The sequence below is a fragment of the Pezoporus occidentalis genome, unplaced genomic scaffold (genome assembly GCF_034315485.1).
Source record: "Pezoporus occidentalis ecotype Australia unplaced genomic scaffold, CSIRO_AGI_Poc_V1 ctg5, whole genome shotgun sequence".
Classification (NCBI taxonomy): domain Eukaryota; kingdom Metazoa; phylum Chordata; class Aves; order Psittaciformes; family Psittacidae; genus Pezoporus; species Pezoporus occidentalis.
The window spans coordinates 1377462-1396573 of NW_026915835.1; the positions used below are offsets into that span (position 1 = coordinate 1377462).

At 43.4% G+C, this 19112-nt stretch overlaps 1 protein-coding gene across 2 annotated transcripts in view; it reads left to right on the plus strand.

Moving 5' to 3' along the window:
- ELF1 (E74 like ETS transcription factor 1) overlaps positions 1–19112 on the plus strand; it is an 88177-nt gene that overhangs the window by 22545 nt on the left and 46520 nt on the right. The window contains exon 1 of one of the 2 annotated variants that reach the window (XM_062636840.1): positions 34–164. The exons of the other annotated variant lie outside the window; for it this stretch is intronic. The gene's annotated coding sequence lies outside the window, so the exon portion shown is untranslated. Of the gene's footprint in view, positions 1–33; positions 165–19112 lie in introns of those variants that run through there. 2 annotated transcript variants of the gene reach the window in all.

Below are 19112 nucleotides of genomic sequence, written 5' to 3' on the forward strand. Positions count from 1 at the left end.
TCGCCGCCCGGGGCGTGTCGTGCCGAGCCGCGCCGAGCTGCCCGGCCCCGCGGTGACTCACCGGCCGGGGCCCGGGCACCACTTCCCCCCCTCGGCAGGAGCCATTTTAGCTGCACGAAGCTGCGGGGAGGCCGGGGCGGCGGCGCAGGCCCCGCGGTGAGGTGGTACGTGCTCCCCGGGGACAGAAGGGCGACGGGCGGGCGGGTGGGGGATGCTGCTTCATCGGGCTGCTGGCCTCCGCCACCTCTGCGTGCTGCCCGCGCCTGGAGCGGCTCTCCTCGGCTGTCTGGGGAGGGCTGGAGGGGGAAAGGGAACTTCTGGTAAAGTGCAGCACCAGGGCGCGCTGGGCAAAAACTAATACAAACTGAGCCGCGAGTTAACAGCGATGTGTGGAGCGGGAGCGCCCTGAGTGCCCGTGTGTCGGCCCGGGCAAAGGGCGCTGTGTGTACAGCGTCTATGTGTTACAGCTGAGTTCGCTGTGTTTTACAGTTGCGTCGCCTTCGAAGCTGTGGCGGTGTCAGGCAGGCTGCTGAGCGGACCCCTTGGGCAACCCAGTCTATACATTAGGCCGAGTCTATTCTGAAACTACATTTACCTGGACCCTGTTAGCATGTAGGCATGCGAGTTGGACAAAGTGTTAATAATGAGCGCTGCCGCTCTGAGCACCTTTGGACCAGCGTTCGCCCAGTGTGGTCCGGAGCGACGTTAAAATGGCAGGTTTGTTGTTTCGAAGTTGGGTCGCTATCTACGCCTGCAGCCTTATTGCGGTTCCAAGCTCTCTCAGCGGTGTCGTTCTGAAATAGAGGGAGTTAAACGGCGCAAAAAAAAAAAAAAAAAATGGGGCAGGTGCTCACCGTTTCCTTGAAATGATTGTGAAACAGTGGTCATGGGCATGGCGTGCATGGCAGAGGGGCAGACCAATTATAAAATGGGCTTAGTGGTAGGTGTAATGGGAGAAGATGATCCTGGAGGTAATTGCGGTGTGTCAGATTGCTTTTTAAACTTCCAGTGGATGAAAAGCCACCTTGATTCTCCTAATTATGAACTTCTGAACTCTAGCACAGTATTTTGGAAAAGAATGAATGTTTCTGCCTTGTTTGTAGTTGAACAGAAATGCAGGCTGCTATCATTAGAACTTTTGTCTGAGTATGTAACTTTGGACCCTTTATTTCAGTCTTCCAGTTGAGAAATAAAGTTGAATATCTTCTTGCTGAAAATGAAAGGTCAGGGAGTTCGAAGTGTTGCACACAGGGCAATAGTTTCCAGTTTCTATTGCTGTATGGAGCCTATATCTGAGAAGTACAATGGAGTCTTGCTTAAAACTGTGATCGGTGGCAGGGAAAGGAGAGCGGGAGGCAACCATTAAGTGAGTGGTCATGTTTTGGGTCAGGCCATCTCCTGTCTTCAGCCCTTCCAGTGTTCACCCTTATCTTCCTTCTGCATTGTACAGTATGTTGTGTGCTTTTACCATATTTTGATTTTGTGATTTGTCTTTTTTCTTTCTAAAAGCCACAATTTTTGAGAGATTTATTTGGTGCATTGTTCCATGTTGAAAAATCCACAGGCAAAATGATAAAAATACAGAGGAAACACTCAGAAAAAAACCCACCCACCATTAAAGAAGCAAAAAAAACCCAGTTTGAGTTAATGATTGACTTTTTTTATTGAAAAATCCTGTAATATATTTGCATCTTCTTTTTTTTTTTATCATGAGTTTTATTTTCAGATCACAGGGCTGTAGCAACAGCTGTGTTTGCAACTGACAGAGTGCGAGCCTCCCTTCCCTTCCCTTCCCTCTCCTCCCCTTCTTTCTGCTGGGCCCTGTTAAGACATCCAGCCTTAAAAGCTGTAGTTATCCTAAGTCGGCTTCCAGTCTGCAGCTGCTTATCTGGGGTAGAACACTTTTTGTGTGCTAAAGGGTAAGTAGCTGCTGCTGCTTTCTCTTGAGCAGGGCTTCTCGGGGGAGCAGTTCCTCTTTGAAGGCAAAGCTGCCATATTCAGGCTCTCGTGCTGCTGCACAAGGTCTACGCCAGGGCTACAAAAGCATCTGGGTGCACCGGTGGAGCTAGGACAAAATGATTTGAAAGTCCTCCAAGCCTGACAGATGACAGCTTGGACAGATCCTCTAGAAGGCAGGGAAGTGGATTAGAAGGGACAGAGAAATGGCGTTTGTTTTTGTTGATTTTTATAGGCAAAGCCTGTGTTTGTCTCAAAAAAAAAAAAAACAACAAAAAAACCCCAAACATTTTCTCCCCCTCGCCCCCGGCAAGGATCTTTCAGTTTGGATCGAGTTTGTGGTTGTTGAGAGATGAGCCATGGGAGTGGTATCATTAGATGCCAGTTAGCTTGAACATTATTTCCAGACCCATGCTTTTACAAGAAGTGCTTGTTTTCTAATATGCTCTTTTTTTTTTTTTTTTTTTTAAGTTTGTTGAACATTAGAATTTCCAGGTCCATGGTCTTGGCACTCAAATGAGAAGAAAAAAAAACAACCCAAGAAGTAAATGTCCAGATTTGAAGAATGTTGTTGGCCTGGTATAGCCTGATGTTTCAGTATTGCTGGGAGGTCATACTTCAGTAGCATGTGTTACTCCTCAGATACTCCTGCATATGAAAAGAACACCACCACGAGGTGTATGTGCATACCCTTTTCAGCACAGCTGTATTCAAGGGAAGGGATACAGTAGGGCTGTGTCAGGTGAGCTGATAGAATGGATGTTGTAAGGAAAACGTCGGATTTCCCTGCGTATTGGAAGGGCAGCTTTGACCTCCAGAACAACTTTCACTTCTTGCAAGTGTTAGCAGAAGTTTCTCGGCTTTCTCTGGCAGATTTTGTTGTTTTCACTGACAGTTTTGGTAACTCGCTGGAGTTGTGTTGGGTGTGCGAGGAGCAGCAAGATCTTTCCCCCACCAGGGGTGATTCAGCACAGGAGTGGCAGGAGGTGGAGTTCACATTTCCAGCCTTGGTTACGATCTGCTCTGTAAAAGCTGAAACTTTGCTACCATAGGCCAGTGATTTGTCATGCTTACTGTTTTAATGCCGCTGATGTGCTTTAGAGATTATTTGCTTCCTTAAATCTGACTTAAGTGTTGTTTCATTAAATCTTACTTAAATGTTCCTTCACAGATAAAGTAGTTGCTGGAGACTATGCATGGTGAAATTTTGGAGTCTTTTGCTTATCAAAAGTCCGCAGCAGCTACTGGAAAGGCTCTAGATATTCTCACTCTAATCTGTGTAGAGGTAAAAACAATTTATTCTTCAGTATGGGCCTGTCCTGCAGCAAAGATTCCCACTGTGTCAGCCTTTGTGCTAAAAGGATCCCATTAGATAGGGACTGAAGTTTATGCATTCCTACCTTGATGTGCTTTAGGCCTTAACTACCTACCAGCTATCTTTAGTGATGAATCGGTTGGCTAAAGCTCAGGTCTTTTATTTGTCTTTAAAGAGATCCCTCATCTTGGGTCACATGTGACTTTGTACTAGGTTCAGGTTTGAATGTGAAAATTATAGCCTCCAGTTTCTTAAACTTGCATGTGAAAATCACTTTGTTCTGTACCGGGGGAAAAATATTACAGTTAAGATAGTCTGCTACGAATTCAAATAGTAACTATATAGGTTGGGAACTGTGGGAAAGGGTTGTTTTCTAGATGGATTTAATGTCAGTGTTTGCTTCTATAATTAGGCATTTTAGTCTATTTCTAGAACACCCTGTATTTAACTCATCGCCAACATTTCTGTGTGAATATATGGAATATATCTTTCGTGTTGAGGGGGTTGTTTTGTACTTGTTGAAGTGTTACCGGTGGTGCACTAATGGTCTCATTGCTTCACTTGAGAGCATCTTCTGCATTTGCTTCACTCGCCTTCTTGTGTTGTAGTGGTTTGACTGCTTCAGTGGGCTTGATATAAATGTCATCCCACACGAGACTGAGTGTCAGAACTGAAAGAAAAGGGTGGGGCTTGGTTGATTCAAATTATTGTCTGCCATTGGGAGATAAAATATGTCAATGTATATTGGGGCTGATATGCTGTTTGTCATGCTGTGTGTTCCTCTAGAGTCACTTGTGTTTTTCATGGGATCTTCTAACAGGTTTAATAAAGCTGACAGATTAGGAGAAATCTACCTTGCTTTTATGAGCTTTGTGTCAAGTCACTTCTGCTGTTCTTCAGTTCCTGGCTGTCTCAGTGTTTGTTCAGTTTTATATTGCAGCTAGGGAAAAAAGCAGCAAAATGCGATTGTGAAACTACGGCTTGTAATACCCAGGGCTGACTGCTGACAGAAAATTAATGTTTAACATGCCCTTCCAACCAGCCTCAATTTCAAGTTAAAAGCAAGTTGACAAGAACACTGCTAGTTTTCTCCTTTTTGTGCGTGCTGCTTGTGCTGCATTAGATAATTTTGGAGCTAACAAGAATGGTTTCCCAAGGATGTGATAGCATGGTTTGTTTTTAGTGGAGGCTGTCCTTCCGACCAGATGACCCTCTCTAGAAAGAGCTTTCATGAAAACTGTATCTTGAAGGCACCAGGGCTTGCACAGTGTCTGCTGAAGGCACAGTTTAGCCTAACATTGTCCTTGGAGGTGGTGGTTATCCACTGCCATTCTTTGGTATGTTTGCTGGCTTGTGCTGTTATTTTCCCTCCCTTTGCAGAGCCTCTGTAAACTATTTACTCTCTGTAGCTGTTCAAGCTTTGTCACAGTGAAGAAAATAGTTATGAAGCTTGCATGCTATGGAGTGCAAAGGGTGGCAAACGTGCACTAATGGCAAGAATTTACTACCCTGTGTCCCAGGGCCTCTGAAACAGCTCCTCAAGAGCTCTGTGAGCCCAGTGAGAGAGGCTCCAGGAGCCCTTGGTGGGGAGCTGCTGCAAGGCTGCCATCCTGTTGTGTTTTGTGTTTTCAAAAAACCCAACCAAGTTCTGTTTATTTCAAAAAGAGAAAAGAAGGAACTGTAGAGAGGAAGTGCCTGTTTGGGGCTTTTTTTCTTTACTAAAGCGGTTTAGGCATATGAATGAAAATAAAACTTTATGTGTTGAGAAACAATCTCAAGTTTGACTGCTAGGTATGGCTTTGGGTGTTGTACTGGCCCTTTTCTGTTCCAAAAGAAGCGTGTTTCTTTAAACACCAACTAAAAGCAACAATGAAATAAGTTGCTTTTGAAGCAACTAAGTGAATACAATTTTACTTTGATGGGGTCATAATATAGAAAGCCATTAATTTAGACCATTTGAAAGTGGGCTGTGGAAGCATTTGCTGAGAAGAAAACCAGGAAGAAAGCTTCTGCTAGTAGAATATTTGTGCACTAGTAGAATATATGTACACTTCTAAAGGACATATGTCTGATTAACATATGCTTGATGTAAGACAACATTCTACCAGTTGTTTCTACAAAAAACCTGATTGTCTTTTAATAGAGTCCTTCAAATGAGTTGTACTGACTGTTTTTTCAGTGGTAATGGACTAGAAATAATTCTCAACACTAAGAAATGTCAGAAAACTTTTGCCATCGATAAGAGCTCAGTCTTGCACATGCTTTGTTTAAAAATGACAGAGATATTTACAGAAAAGGTTCAACACTTTTGAAGCCGTGTAGTCAGAAAAGGTGCATTTTGTGTCTGGGTTCTGGTGTTCATGGTGTTTGAAGCTTCTCTGACGGGTGCCCTGCCTTCAGGTGAATTTAGGAAGCATTTTGTTAATTTGTACTTCCAGGCTTTGTAAATGCAAGAGCTATGATGACATTTTATTGATAGACTGTGATTTAAAATGTGTGCATTTGAGGGGAGAGATGGTAGCAGTTATTAGTTGCAAACAGATAGGTAAAACAATCACTGCACAATCAAATCGTTTATGCTGCACATCAAATAGTTTACGTGCTGCACAGATGCAGCATGTCTGGGAAAAAAGTAATAATAAATCGATGGGAGGTTTTGTGGGTTCATTTTTGCTGTCTTACATGAGGATTTCTAGATCAAAGAAGTACTGTGTGGAGAAAGCAGCTTGCTTTCTGACGGAGATTGCCTCAGGAGAACATGTTACACACTATCTGTTGTGAACAAGCTTGGCTGGATGGGAGAACGATGCTGCTGCCTCGATGCTGTTGCCAGTATCCTCACACACTGTGTGCTTACCAAGCTTACGTGGACCCTGAAGGTGCTTCAGCCTCCCCCCAGCTGCTTATTTTCATTCCCAAGTGAAGGTTAGGTCTGTAACCACCCCAGTCACTTGGCAGCACCTCCCATTAAACCCATGCTCTGGCAGTGGTTTACTTGGATATGTCCTGAAGCACAGAAGGGAGGTTTGGACCAAGCAAGTTTTCTCAGAACTGTCCTGGAGGTGATGGGTTGTAAATCCTTAAACGGTTCATTTAGCATCTGCCCAGGCCCTGGGCCTGCCCTTAGGTACTTGACTCAACAGTAAGCTGCACTAGTTGAGCTAAAGTTACAATTTAAACTCTAGTCATATGTTTTCATGAGCATTCAGATTTGTGCCATGTTATAGAATCACAGAGTCACAGAATGATTTGGGTTAGAAGGGACCTTAAAGCTCATCCAGTTCAGACCCACCTGCCCCAGACAGGGATACCTTTCAATAGACCAGGTTACTCAAGCCCCATTCAACCTGGCCTTGAACACTGCCAGGGATGGTGCACCCACAGCTTCTCTGCAATTTAATTTAAAATGTACCCTTAGTGAAAGTTAGAGGTGAGCATGACCATTCCTGGATGTTTCCATGGCAGGAGCACTCATCCAGCTATCTCAGTGTTGCTCGTGCGACTCCACCCTCATTTTTCCTCACTAACAGTTTTTTTCTAGTGCCTTACTGCCATTCCCTCCCATCCACAGACTGAACTGTTTATGTGAGCAACCCCTTATCTGATTCAGCCAAGATGAGCCAACCTGGCAACTCAGGTGTCCATGCCAGGGGAAGTCACAGGGCTGGTTGTCTGAACCAGGTTAGGCATTGATTTCAGAGTGATGGGAGCTGTGGAGTTTTTGAAAGCTGGGGTTGAGAAATAAGGGGAGGACAAAGTGACACAATTGTCCTTGGAAAGGAGGACCAGTTTCCATGGCCAAAGCTTCAATGAAGTAATAATTAAGAGTTAGCTCTCTCAAAGTCTTGTTTTCCAAACAGGCCGTCTGAGCACCACAGCTAGATACTTCTGATTGAGAGGAAGGGCGTATTAACTAGTAAATTTGGATTTGCCTAAAATTATGTAGAGGCATAAGTATTAATAATATAAAATGGGAGAAAAAGGTATTTGCTTGTTATTTGGGGAATAAGTACAAATAAAAGCTTTTGGTGGAGGGAGAAACTTTTTGCTTCTGGGAGAAGGGGAATGAAACACAGGAGTGAAAACCTGACCACCACGTCTGTTTGACGGAATGTTAACTTCTTGCTTTGTTTAAAAATATTCTGGTTATTCCTGCCTGCTAAATCAGGTTATTGAAATGAAACGATGACCTTTGCTCTGAGCCTGAGACGATACAGGAGGAAAGGAGGTGTTTGGGAAGATTAAACCTCTTACCTCAGCTAGAAAATGTTCAGATAGAGCTGAAGCTCTGAGTATGCCATATTCTTGCTGAGTCTAAAAATGTAAGAATGAGGAAGAGTTTTCAAAGTTGAGTATGGTCAGTTGCCAAGAGCAATGCTGTGATAAATTATTAACTCATTGCACTGTACTGCCTTGAAGTGCAAACAGAATAGCTGGTTATTGTGCTCCACTTAGTAAGTCAACACTGTAAAAAATTCCTTGGTTATCTGGAAAATGTCTTCTTTGGGGTGTTTATTAAAAGGACACTGTGGGTTTAAAAAATCACGTTCTCCTCTGGTTAAAACAGATAGAAATCTCTGCAGGCAGTTTCTTTCATGCTGTCCAGGGAGCTTCGTCAGTGGGTGTCCATCAGGTTGATTTCACTTTTGCTTCTCTCTCTCTATATGGAGCTTCAGTGTGATCCCTCCTGCCCCACCTAAACACACCCGTAGCGGAACAGTTAGGTTGCTAGTTACAGGGACATGAGGCAAGTTGACTGTAGTTGTTGTGCCGGAAAAGCAATTCTGGGGGGAGCACTCCTCCCTGTTCGCTATAGCACTGTCAGAAACAGAAATGATGTTTGGAGCATGGTACTTACTAATGCCACACAGCAGCAGCTTCAAGGAAGAGACTTTCAAATTTGTAAGAGCTGAGGCATCCTGATTTTTGTTTTGCTGTTATAAATACAAATACCACAACATTTACCTTTCTTTTTTTTTTTTTTTTTAATACACAGAGCCTGAAAACTGAGATGATCTTAAACAAAATCAGTTGTAAAGGAATACCCCCACCCTTATTCCAGTCCTATGCTGCTGTTACATTAAATTTCTGGCTAATTTAATAGTATATAATCAAGATAATAAAGATGTTTATGTTTGTAAATACAGCTTTTTTGATGTTATGCTTAGCATTAGCACACTAGTAACACACCATGAAAATAAATGCATATGAGAATCTTGAAACGCTTGCTGTAATACAATCTGCAGTTCATTAGCAGGACACAGATGAACTTTCAGGGTTAAAAAGAATATCCAGCTTGAGAGTAAACTATTTCTGGATCAGTGTCAGCATCTGCCACCCCAGTTTTCTTAGGAAAACATTGAATCCTGCCAGTACATGTTGCAAGATATGACCAGCGTGACTTACAAACTAAGAAGCAAATCTACAGAATGCTGTTGGCTATGTAGTATTGTTGGAGTCTGAGATGGAAAATAAATGGTTGGTGGGGTTTGGGTTGGGTTTTTTTTTCAGCTCTTTTCTAAGCCCTTTTGCCAATCCTGCAAAATTTAGTAAGGTTCATCTCATGCTTCAAGGCTTTTTTGTTCAGAAAGGCTTTTGAGCAACCATTAATTTGTATCTTTTTTTAATTTGTTGGCTGTTTGGGATTACTGGAGTATTTTTCAAGGGTAGGATTTGCGTCTGCAGTGGAGGTCAGAAATGCTGCAGAAGGGGGCTTCTGCTACAAGTTCTTCCACCAGCTTTCTCTTAATGTCTGGTGCATCCTCGTTCAGAGATTTCATTCTGCCTTGCATGGCATGAAAGGGTGAAGTGCCTGGTGACATAGAGGGATGTAGTCTCGTCTTGTGAAGCACTGGACAGCTGTGGTTGTCTGGCATAACCAGATGGTCACAGTGCTCAGATGGGAGCATGAGAAAGCTGAGGATAAAGTGTGCTCTGTTGGAGGACTATAGTTACAGACTAAGTTTCTTGTTAGAAACTTGGAGAATTTTGAGCCTGGTCATTTTCAGGAAGTTGCAGGTTTGGAGGTTGCTGCTCTACCATCAGTACCAATCACCATGGAAAGGCATTTTTATTCCCAGCTCTTCTGGGATGGGGATGGAGAGCACCGTAGGATGGAGCACATGTTAGGTAGAGAGCCCCGGTTCCATAAAGGATAAAATGTGCCAGAATCTCCATGAAGTCCAATTAAGACTTTTTTACTGCTTTTAATCTTATGCAGAAAGTGCTCCTAGACTGTAGCAGTAAATGGTAGTATTAAGTCTGCTAGAGATCTACCCGTTATTGTATTTTCCAGCTTAATTACACCAGTAATATGTCTTCTGTTGCTTTAGTTGTAACCCTGCAGAAACAGCTCAAAATTGGTTTTCCTCAGCTTTATACCACCAGTTAGCTGTTGGTGGAGGAAGGATATGAGGTCATCTTAATTTCTCATCCTACCTGGAAGTAATAGTTTTTACATTGGCTAAGGAGAAAGTTTTCTGACAGGTGACACTATAGGGTAATCGAAGATTGATCAGAAGACTAGTTGGAGAGGGGCTAAGTAAAGCACATTGGTTCACATATAGGTAGAAATTACAGATGTGCTGGAGTTTCTGCTTTTCACTGAAATTTTGCTTTGTCTAGCAGTTGGTTCTTTGCTTGCTTAAGTTGTATTAACTCTTGTGCTTATTTTGTTAGTACAAAATGTGGCTTCAGCATTTCAATTTTGTGGTAGACTAACGGGTGTTACTCTAGGTATTAGTGTTAGAAAAGCCCCTTACATCATCTAACCTCTCACTTTTTCCAGAGCAGGGTGGTCCCATTATGTAAATGAGTAGTTGGCATATTTGGCACTGTGGTTTCTGCCACTGGTCGTGGTTCATAGAATCATAGATTTCGAAAGGGCCCTTAAAGATTATTCAGTTCCAAACACCCTGCCATGAGCATGGACACCTTCCAGTAGACCAGGTTGCTCCAAGCCCTGTCCAGCCTGGCCTTGAACACTGTCAGGGATGGGGCAGCCACAGCTTCTCTGGGCAACCTGTGCCAGTGTCTCACCACCCTCACAGCGAAGAACTTCTTCCTCATGTCTAATCTAAATCTACCCTCTTTCATTTTAAAACTATTCTCCCTTGTCTTGTTCATATCTGAAGATTCTGCTTGTTTGCTTCTTCATCTGTTGAGTAACTTGATTTTTTTTGGTGGAGTACAAGCCTGTTTAAGGAAGGCTGGAGCTGGCTTGTGTGTTGTCCTGAGCCACGCATGATGAGAACATACCACCAATGTTTTATACCCTGCTTTGGTGGCCTTCTGGGGCCATGTCTCTGTATTCTTGACCTGATTACATTTTATCCATTCTGCTGCTGCCTTTCTGTGCCTGGGCTTAATTTACTTAATTTCTTTCTGTGTTTTTTCAAAGGCGTCACAGAGTTTCTCCCCCTCACGGCAGGCCATGGCCTGCGCAGGAGGATGCTCAGTGACAAGCACATCAGGGGGGATGTGGCTGTGCAGGCAGGAAACACTCCTCGCTGGGTCCTGGTATCTTCTGCTGTGCTTCCTGTCAGTTAAACCACGAGCAGGGGAGCAGATGCACCCAGAGATGACAACTCTGCTGCCTGCCCTGGGCAGCCATTGTGTAACAAACTGTATTCTCAAGAGCCTACTTGTGCCTGTGTGTTTTTGACATAGTTATCCATTCTAAGCCCTTGTTTAGACACCTGGGAGTAGAGACCGGAATTTAATTAGTTCAGCAGAAAGCAGTACTTGAACTCCTGAATCATGAACTGTGAAAGAGTAACCATAGAACTTTAACACAGCGAGAGAGAGAGCTGAGGTCCAGTGTTTCTTTTTCCACAGCTACCAATGTAGGAGTTCTTACGCGCATATGAGAAATTAACAGGTTGGGTGTGAAGTCATGCAGTTTCATGAATATATTTCTGGGCAGGAAATTGCCACATTACTTGACCCAGTGAGTTTTTATTGTAAGATGCTGTGATCTTGTTTTATTATTGCTATTAATTTTCTTCATTTTAGTCCACTTGTGGATCTGCGTGTTTCTCAGACAGCTCTGGCTTATATAACTTAATGTATCTTAATGTTATATTAAGATATATTAATATCTTAAGATATTAATAAACAACTAATATTTAATAAGCAACTTATATTACAAGTGCACAGAAAAAGCACATAAAATCTTGTATTCTAAAGATTTAATGGTTCTTAAGTAGGCTTTATGATCTCTGAAGATATGCACATTATTACAACATAGTTAATTTATTGAAGCTCAAACTCTAATGTCTTCCCCAGCATCAGATTTTAGAGAACTGAGTACTCTGCACATCACAATTATAATTAGAACTGTGCGGATTCATTTCAGCCTTTTTGCTCAATTTGATGCTCTTTTCTTCCTCATGTGACAGCTTAACTCACAGAACACTGTTTTTTTCCATTAAACTGTTTATTCATTAAGCCATTGTATTGCATCCTGCATGAGAGGTGGGGGAGAGGATATGGCTCTGCTCTCACAGAGGCAGACACTGCTCGAAGCTCTCTGCAGTGGCTTGACCCTGAGGGAGCAGCTCCTGGTCCCCACACGTTGCTGCAGGAGCCAGCACCACAAGGGCAGAACTCTGCATTTTGCCTCTCTGAAGGGCACCAGCTCTCACATTTCTAATGTAGCTGCACTGGAAACCTTTAACAATGATGGGAGGCTTCTGCTCACCTTTTTTCCTTTTGGTTTTGAGCACCATTTTTGGTAGTCCTGTCTTGCTTGGGAGAGGGATATGGGACACAACCCTCTGGGGGGTGAACAGGTAGTAAAACCTCTGTGAAACTGCTTGAAGTCCATGGTATCTTGAAAAAAGGCATGTTCCTACCCCCCCCCCCCAGTTCTGATACTGATTTATTGTATCTCTGATCACAGCAAGCCAGTGAGGCTTCACAGAAGTAGATTGGATGTTAGGTGACAGAAAAGGAGAAAAAGAAAGGAGGCTGGGGGATAAATGAAGGGATGGTATAGAAACTGTGTAAAACAACTGCTTCCTGCGTTACGTTGTTTAGGGTACTAGTTAATCTGCCACTTTAACCTCCTCTTCACCTTTGTTGTTGTAATTTTTTTTGTTCTTCTTTTGTTTCCTGATGGTAGAAGCTGTGTGGGTGCATGTCTGCTCAACCCTTCTACTGTGTGTGACACTGGCAGGGCTTCTGTTCTGGGAGGGACAGGTGGACTTGTGCAATGGCCCTGTTCAAACAGCACCCAAGGGAGAAGGCAAGTACATATGTGTGCGTGGGCACGTGTTTGCATGTGTGCATTTGCCTGCATAAATAAGGACATGGAATATTGTGGTGCCTTTGCCCTTGAGGCTGGCATAGCAAGAGTGGTCATCCCCTGAGCCAGCCAGCTGCATATCAGCATCTTTATGAGCCTGGGTACCGTAATAATCTGTATTATTTGTTCTATGGAGCTGAGGGGAGGTAGAGAGAGGTCTCCAGGTTCATGAGCCAGTGGCTATGGCAGGGTTGTGCTGCCTTCTGTTGCAGGATGAGAGCAAGCTGGGCACACAGCTCAGCCCAAGGTGACTGGGGCTGTTCTGCCTGGGCTGTTTGGTTCCCCCCACCCTCCTGCCTTGCTTCCCCACAGCTGGGGAGTCAGGCTAACCCACGGAGCCCTGTGGTGGAGCTGTGGTGGGATGGCACAGGGACATGCGCAGCAGGCATCTTGGATGTCTGACTTAGTTCTGCCAAAGACATAGGAACTTGAATGATGAAAAGAGGAAGAGGCGAGGCTTGCATTTCTCTACACTTGCTGTGTGGGGGCTCTGGAACTTTCCAGAATACCCTGATTCTGTGGGTCTTTTCACCTAACACTCATAAAGTCTGTGCCTGGTTCTTCAGCAGTGAGTGAATGCCTGTGTCCCCCAGGAGCAGGTGTGCGTTCATGTGAGAGTGACTTAGGCTTCAGCACCATCACTTCCCCAGACATTATGAAATGAGAGCTTCTGGCCAGTCCAGACTCTGCCTTCCCTGGAGGGGCCGTTGCAGACCCTGCGCCTTCTCCACACCACTCTTAAATAATTTTGCTTTTTTATAGTAATCTTATTGGTCTTTAAATCATGTTTCATCACTGTTTGAAACCCCATGGTGGGAATTGTTAATCTAGCAACAAGTCAGGAGATAATTTATGTTCTCTTAAAAGCCAAGATCACTAGATTGAAATTCCCCAGATGCATAGTCTCCCTTCTCAATCCCACCCTGTGCAAATACTTCAGAATATAAAATTTAAGCTATGCTGATCTATTAGAAGAAAAATGTACAGATGGCATGGGAATATTAGTTTCTGTGTTATCCTACATAGCTGCAAGTTAATATATTTATTATTGTAATTACACAGAGCATCATGAAGAACACATTTTCAGAATAATCTGAGTGAACACATTGCATTTTAGAGCGCATTAAAAGTGGCAGCTTAGAAACCTTTAATTATGGCTTCAGTGAATGTTCTTTTCTGCTATAACTGTGTAAGTGGTCTCTCGCCTTGCAGAGTTTTTAAAGGCATGATTTTAGAGACACTAATCTCTGGCTGGTTGGATGGATGGATGTTCAGTACTGCAGTAATGCCTCTACTCTTCATACGGTTAGTGCTCCTTCTCCAGTTTGGGCAGCCTTCATCACCTCATTGATTGAACCCAGCAGCAGCTTCTAGGGGGTGATAATACTGAACAAGCAGGTGAAGGACATTGTTTTAAAAAAGGCAGCCTGTCAGCTCAGGACAGCTATGCAGGCTTCAAAGGCACCACCATATTCCATGGGCTTGGACTTGGGGCTACTGATGCATGAAAAGCTGGACATTAGCCAGCATTGTGTGCTTGCAGCCCAGAAAGCCAATCGGGTCTTGGGCTGCATCAGCAGAAGTGTGACCAGCAGGTCAAGATTCTTCTCCTCCTCTACTCTGCTCTCGTGAGACCCCTCTTTCAGTGCTGTGTTAAGCTCTGGGGCTTCCAACACAAGAAGAACGTGGACCTGTTGAAGTTGGACCAGAGAGGGCCATGAGATGCTCAGAGAGATGGAGCACCTCTGCTGTGGTGAGAGTCTGAGAGAGTTGGGGTTGTTCAGCCTGGAGAAGAGGAGGCTCCAGGGAGACGTTATTGCAGCCTTGCAATACTTAAAGTGGGCTTATGAGAAAGATAGGGACAAAGTTTTTAGCAGGTCCTGTGGTGACAGGACAAGAGGTAACGGTTTTAAGCTAAAAGAAGGGAGATTGAGAATTTTTTTACAATGAGAGTGGTGAAACACTGGGACTGTTTGCCCAGAGAGGTGGTAGAAGCCCCATCCCAGGAAGCATTCAAGGCCAGGTTGGATAGGACTGTGAGCAATTTGATCCTGTGAGCAAATGGATGAGACTGTGAGCAAGTGGAAGGTGTCCCTCTCATTGCAAGGGGGTTGGAAGTATATGATCTTTAAAGGTCCCTTCCAGTCCAAATTATTCCATGATTCTATGGTTGTCTTAGAAGACTCACCAAGGCTTTTTACCAGGGCCTGTAGTGACAGGACAAGTGCAACAGTTTTAAACTGACAGATGGGAGATTTAGATTTGGCATAGGGAAGAAATTTTTCACAGAATGGTGAGGCACTGGCACAGGTTACCCAGAGAAACTGTGGCTGCCCCATCCCTGGAAGTGTTCAAGGCCAGGTCTCTGCAGGCACAAAGAAGTTGCCTTAGGAAGGGTTAGAGATGAGACAATTCTGTCTCTTTTTCTGGGTACAGTGGAGGTATATTCAGTGTGTCTGCGTTAGAGGAGATTATCGGGATAACCTGCACATAGAGCTCTTTGTGCTGCACACTCCACACCCATAAGTAGTTGGCTGTCTAGTAACAAGGTGGTTTGTGTACCAAACAAGTTACAGTGAGAGCCTGAGGTTCAGTGGTGGTGCTTTTCTTTTGCTTCGTTTTGTTTTTTGAGTCCCTCTGGCTATGTAATACTCACTTTTTCTAACCAGGGCCATGTCCCTCCCTCCTCACCTGTGTGTGTATTGGTGCTCTCTTAAAGCTGTTTCCAAGCTCAAATTCAGTTTTAAACTAATGTTTTGAGAGTATTCCTTCAGTTCAGAGCAAACTGGTTGGTGGGTGACTTTGCTCGCTTCTGTGCAGGAGAGCTTACTAATTGTGTTTACTTGAGCGTATCTGGAGTATTCTGTTGCTTCTTGCTTTTCACTGTGCTGAGCTGTGACCAGGAGCACTGGTATGAATTACCCATGCAGAAAGCACGTACCAGCTCAGAGCTGTGACTTGTGCTGAGAGAAAATGTGCAGTTACAGCCTCCTACCCCAAACAAGCCCTAGCCCTTCTGCCTGTGAGTTTAAAAACTCAGCTCCCTTATGCTATAATTTTAAATAAATTTAGATTTTTTTTGTTAGGCCTGAAGCAACAAATGAGTTGCAGCTACAGTAATCTGTGAAAACACTATACACTAGCAATCAGGGGAAGAGTTCCCCTCAGGAGTAACAAACTAGCTTGGAGGTTGGAGTTTGTTTTGGTGTCCCACTTCAGGGAACAAGTCTGTCATGGCCTACATGACTTCTTACGTGAACTCTGACTGAACTAAGGCAAGGAACCTGATTAAGCTAAAAATGAATTTGAATGCACTCATGCTAAAAAAAAACCTATTACATTGGAAAAGACAGTAGGAACAAAAAAAAGCCCAGACTTGTCAGTCCTGGAGGTTAGTTCATGGGAGGGTGTTGATGAAATACGACTGATACCTCTGACTTCCCTGTCTACAACTCTTCCTTATCTATCTGCCTACTGTAGGTATGGTTTGCTATTTCTTGTATTACCTTTAATTCCTGTTTCTACAGGCTTTTTTGAATTAAGTCTTTCTGCTTGTGAAATACCAGGAGGTGGTGTCATTCACTCTTGGGTTGAGCTTTTTTGTTGCTTTTGGGGGCCTTTTGGAATCTGTATGAAAGCTTAGTGCAAACATCAGCTTTGGGGTTTTGACCAATTAGGGGATTTGTTTTAATTTTTCTGAGAGATTTGCTGAAGGAGTTGTGTCTCTCATGTTCCAATCTCATAAATTAACTCCCTGGCTGTGTTAGTAATAGTATTGGACTCTCCAAGCCCTTAAAAACAAGAAAAAAAATCATAGTACTACTTCTTTTAGTTCTCTCATCAAACTATTTCATAAAGAACTTACAAGAAGTAATCTTGATGGTCATAGTTGACTGGATGATAAAATGAATCCTTGGGGATGTATAAGAAAGGTGTGTGTTTGGGCACTGTATGGGTGCTGTGCTGTGTCTGGTTACAGACTGGAGAACACGGGTCACTTCATGCCTAGTGGGAAAACCTCACTTAGGAATTCCTGTGGTATAACCACTGGAAATATGTAACTGAGGACTTAATTTCTGAATGACAGCTATAGGCTGGGCAGAGAATGGATTGAGAGTGGCTCTGCAGAGAAGGACTTGGGGGTGTTGGTTGATAAGAAGCTCAACATGAGTTGACAGTATGTGCTTGCAGCCCAGAAAACCAACCATATCCTGGGCTGCATCAAAAGGAGTGTGACCAGCAGGTCGAAGGAGCCCCTCTACTCTGCTCTTGTGAGACCCCACCTGAAGTACTGCATTCAGCTCTGGAGTCCCCAGCACAAGAGGGACATGAACCTGTTGGTGTAAGTCCAGAGGAGGACCACAAAGATGCTCCGAGGGGTGGAGCACTCCTGCTATGGAGAGAGGCTGAGAGAGTTGGGGTTGTTCAGCCTGGAGAAGAGAATGCTCCAGGGAGACCTCATAGCAGCCTTCCAGTATCTAAAGGGACACTACAAGAAATCTGGAAAAGGACTTTTATAAGGAAAAGTACTGATAGTGCAGGGGTATGGCTTTAAACTGACAGAGGGTAGATTTAGGTTAGACATTAGGAAAAAATTCTGCACTGTGAGGGCAGTGAGGTGCTGGCACAGATTACCCAGAGAAGCTGTGGCCGCCCCATCCCTGACAGTGTTCAAGGCCAGGCTGCATGGTGTCTTGGGCGATGGTCTAGTGTGAGGTGTCCTTGCCTGTGGTAGGTGGGTTGGAACTGGATGATCTTCAGGTCCTTTCCAACACTAAACTTTCTGTGATATTTGTGGGTAAAGTTAAATGAGGATCTTTGTAACAAAGATTAAAAAGCTTCAGGCAAAGTTTGCAAAAATGTGCTTTAACTGATAAACTTCATAAATAAGAAAGACTGAAAAATCTTACGGTTTTGTCTGCATTTTACCTACACATCATTTTAACCAAAATGCTAACTAAAGTATGGATGTAAGTGCTCTTCTAAATCCAGAGCTAGAATCTCTCAAAGACCAAAAATACTTGTTTAATGCTGTGTTAAGAAAGCAGCTTATAGATAAGTGTTAGTTGCAGTGCTTTTTGATACAGGCTGTACTGTTTCGCAATAAAGTCCTCGTAGCCATTTATTTTTTGCTTTGTTTTGATTTGGTCTGTGATTCTTGTCTGAAGGGTTAAAAAGTTACTTGAGTAAAGATTTAGGTTAAAGCAGTGTGCAGATAAAATTCTTCTGGTGTGTTTCATCCGTGCTCTCCTGAGTTAGCTCACCTGTATGAGTGTCATGGTGTGAGTATTACCTTGTGTTCTCAGCTTTAGCAAAGTGGATCACTTGGCCCAGGAAAGAGGCTGCTTGGACAATGCTGGGTGAGGTGCAAGAATAGACACTGTTTAAATCCAAGGTGTGTGATATACGTATAGGAAAGCTAGGCATCTGTAACACACGATACCTGGTGTAGTCCTCTGAATCATCACTGTCACAGCTGATGTTTTTTAGTTGTTATATTCTAGAATAAAAGTTTTCCCTGTTGGTAGTAAGGGTTAAATATTGAGGGCAACAGGTATAGGCAGACTTAGGTATGTGATATGTTGGAGTGTTTTGCAAGGTGCTGTAAATGTTGGCTCCATGTAATCTGATACAAGGGTAGGACAGGCTAACTTAATGAAGGAAAATAGACAGCAGTATAAAAGAACTGGAAATTCAAGTCTAGCTGACTAATACCAGCCTGCTCCAGAGGCCTTTGACTGTTCATATTGCTAATGGTTGACAGCAAATGGGAGGCTGACAGCAGAAACATTGGTTAATCTACTTTATTTTAATACAGATTCTTTAAAGACACTGCAAAGGTAAGACCCTTTCTGTTTCTCAACCTGCCTGAGTTGCCGAATGCAGTCTTGAACATGCACATCATCAGCAGGAGTAAAGAACCAAGCTGAGCCATGAAGTCTGTGTCTGTGTGTGCTTGGGAAGGGGGAGGCTTCAGCAAGTTCTGTGTGGATTGGTTTGTGCCCCTTTCCGTTTGATGTATGTCAGTTAAATTCAGATTTCTGAAGCTGCTCAAATACTTGGGCAGGGAAATACAAATCACACAGTATTTCTGTGGCTACACCAGGGAGTCTTTTTGAACTTATTTAAACATTTTGTTCGTTATGCTTGACAGTCCAGTTGGAAACATTTACAAATAGATTAATAGCAAAAGGAAATCCATAGAATACTAAAAATCTGTGTTGCAGAAGTTGCAAAGAATGGGAATTTTTACTGAGGTTGGTCCTGTAGCATCTTTGACTTGAACCTGATCTCTGCTGCCCTTTTATTTTCAGTTTTCCCCTTTAATATGTATATTCTGTGTGCATTTATATACCAGTCTGTGCCAGCAGTTTTAGCAAAAACTGGTAAACTTCACTTTTACCTGCAGGTGATTTTAAAATAATCGACTGTGTTGCTAATTTGTGGGCAAAGCAGTTTTTCGAGAAGAGATGACAGTTTTGTATCAGTATTGGGCACAGACTGGCAGCAGGTAATTTGTGAAGCCTGGCACCT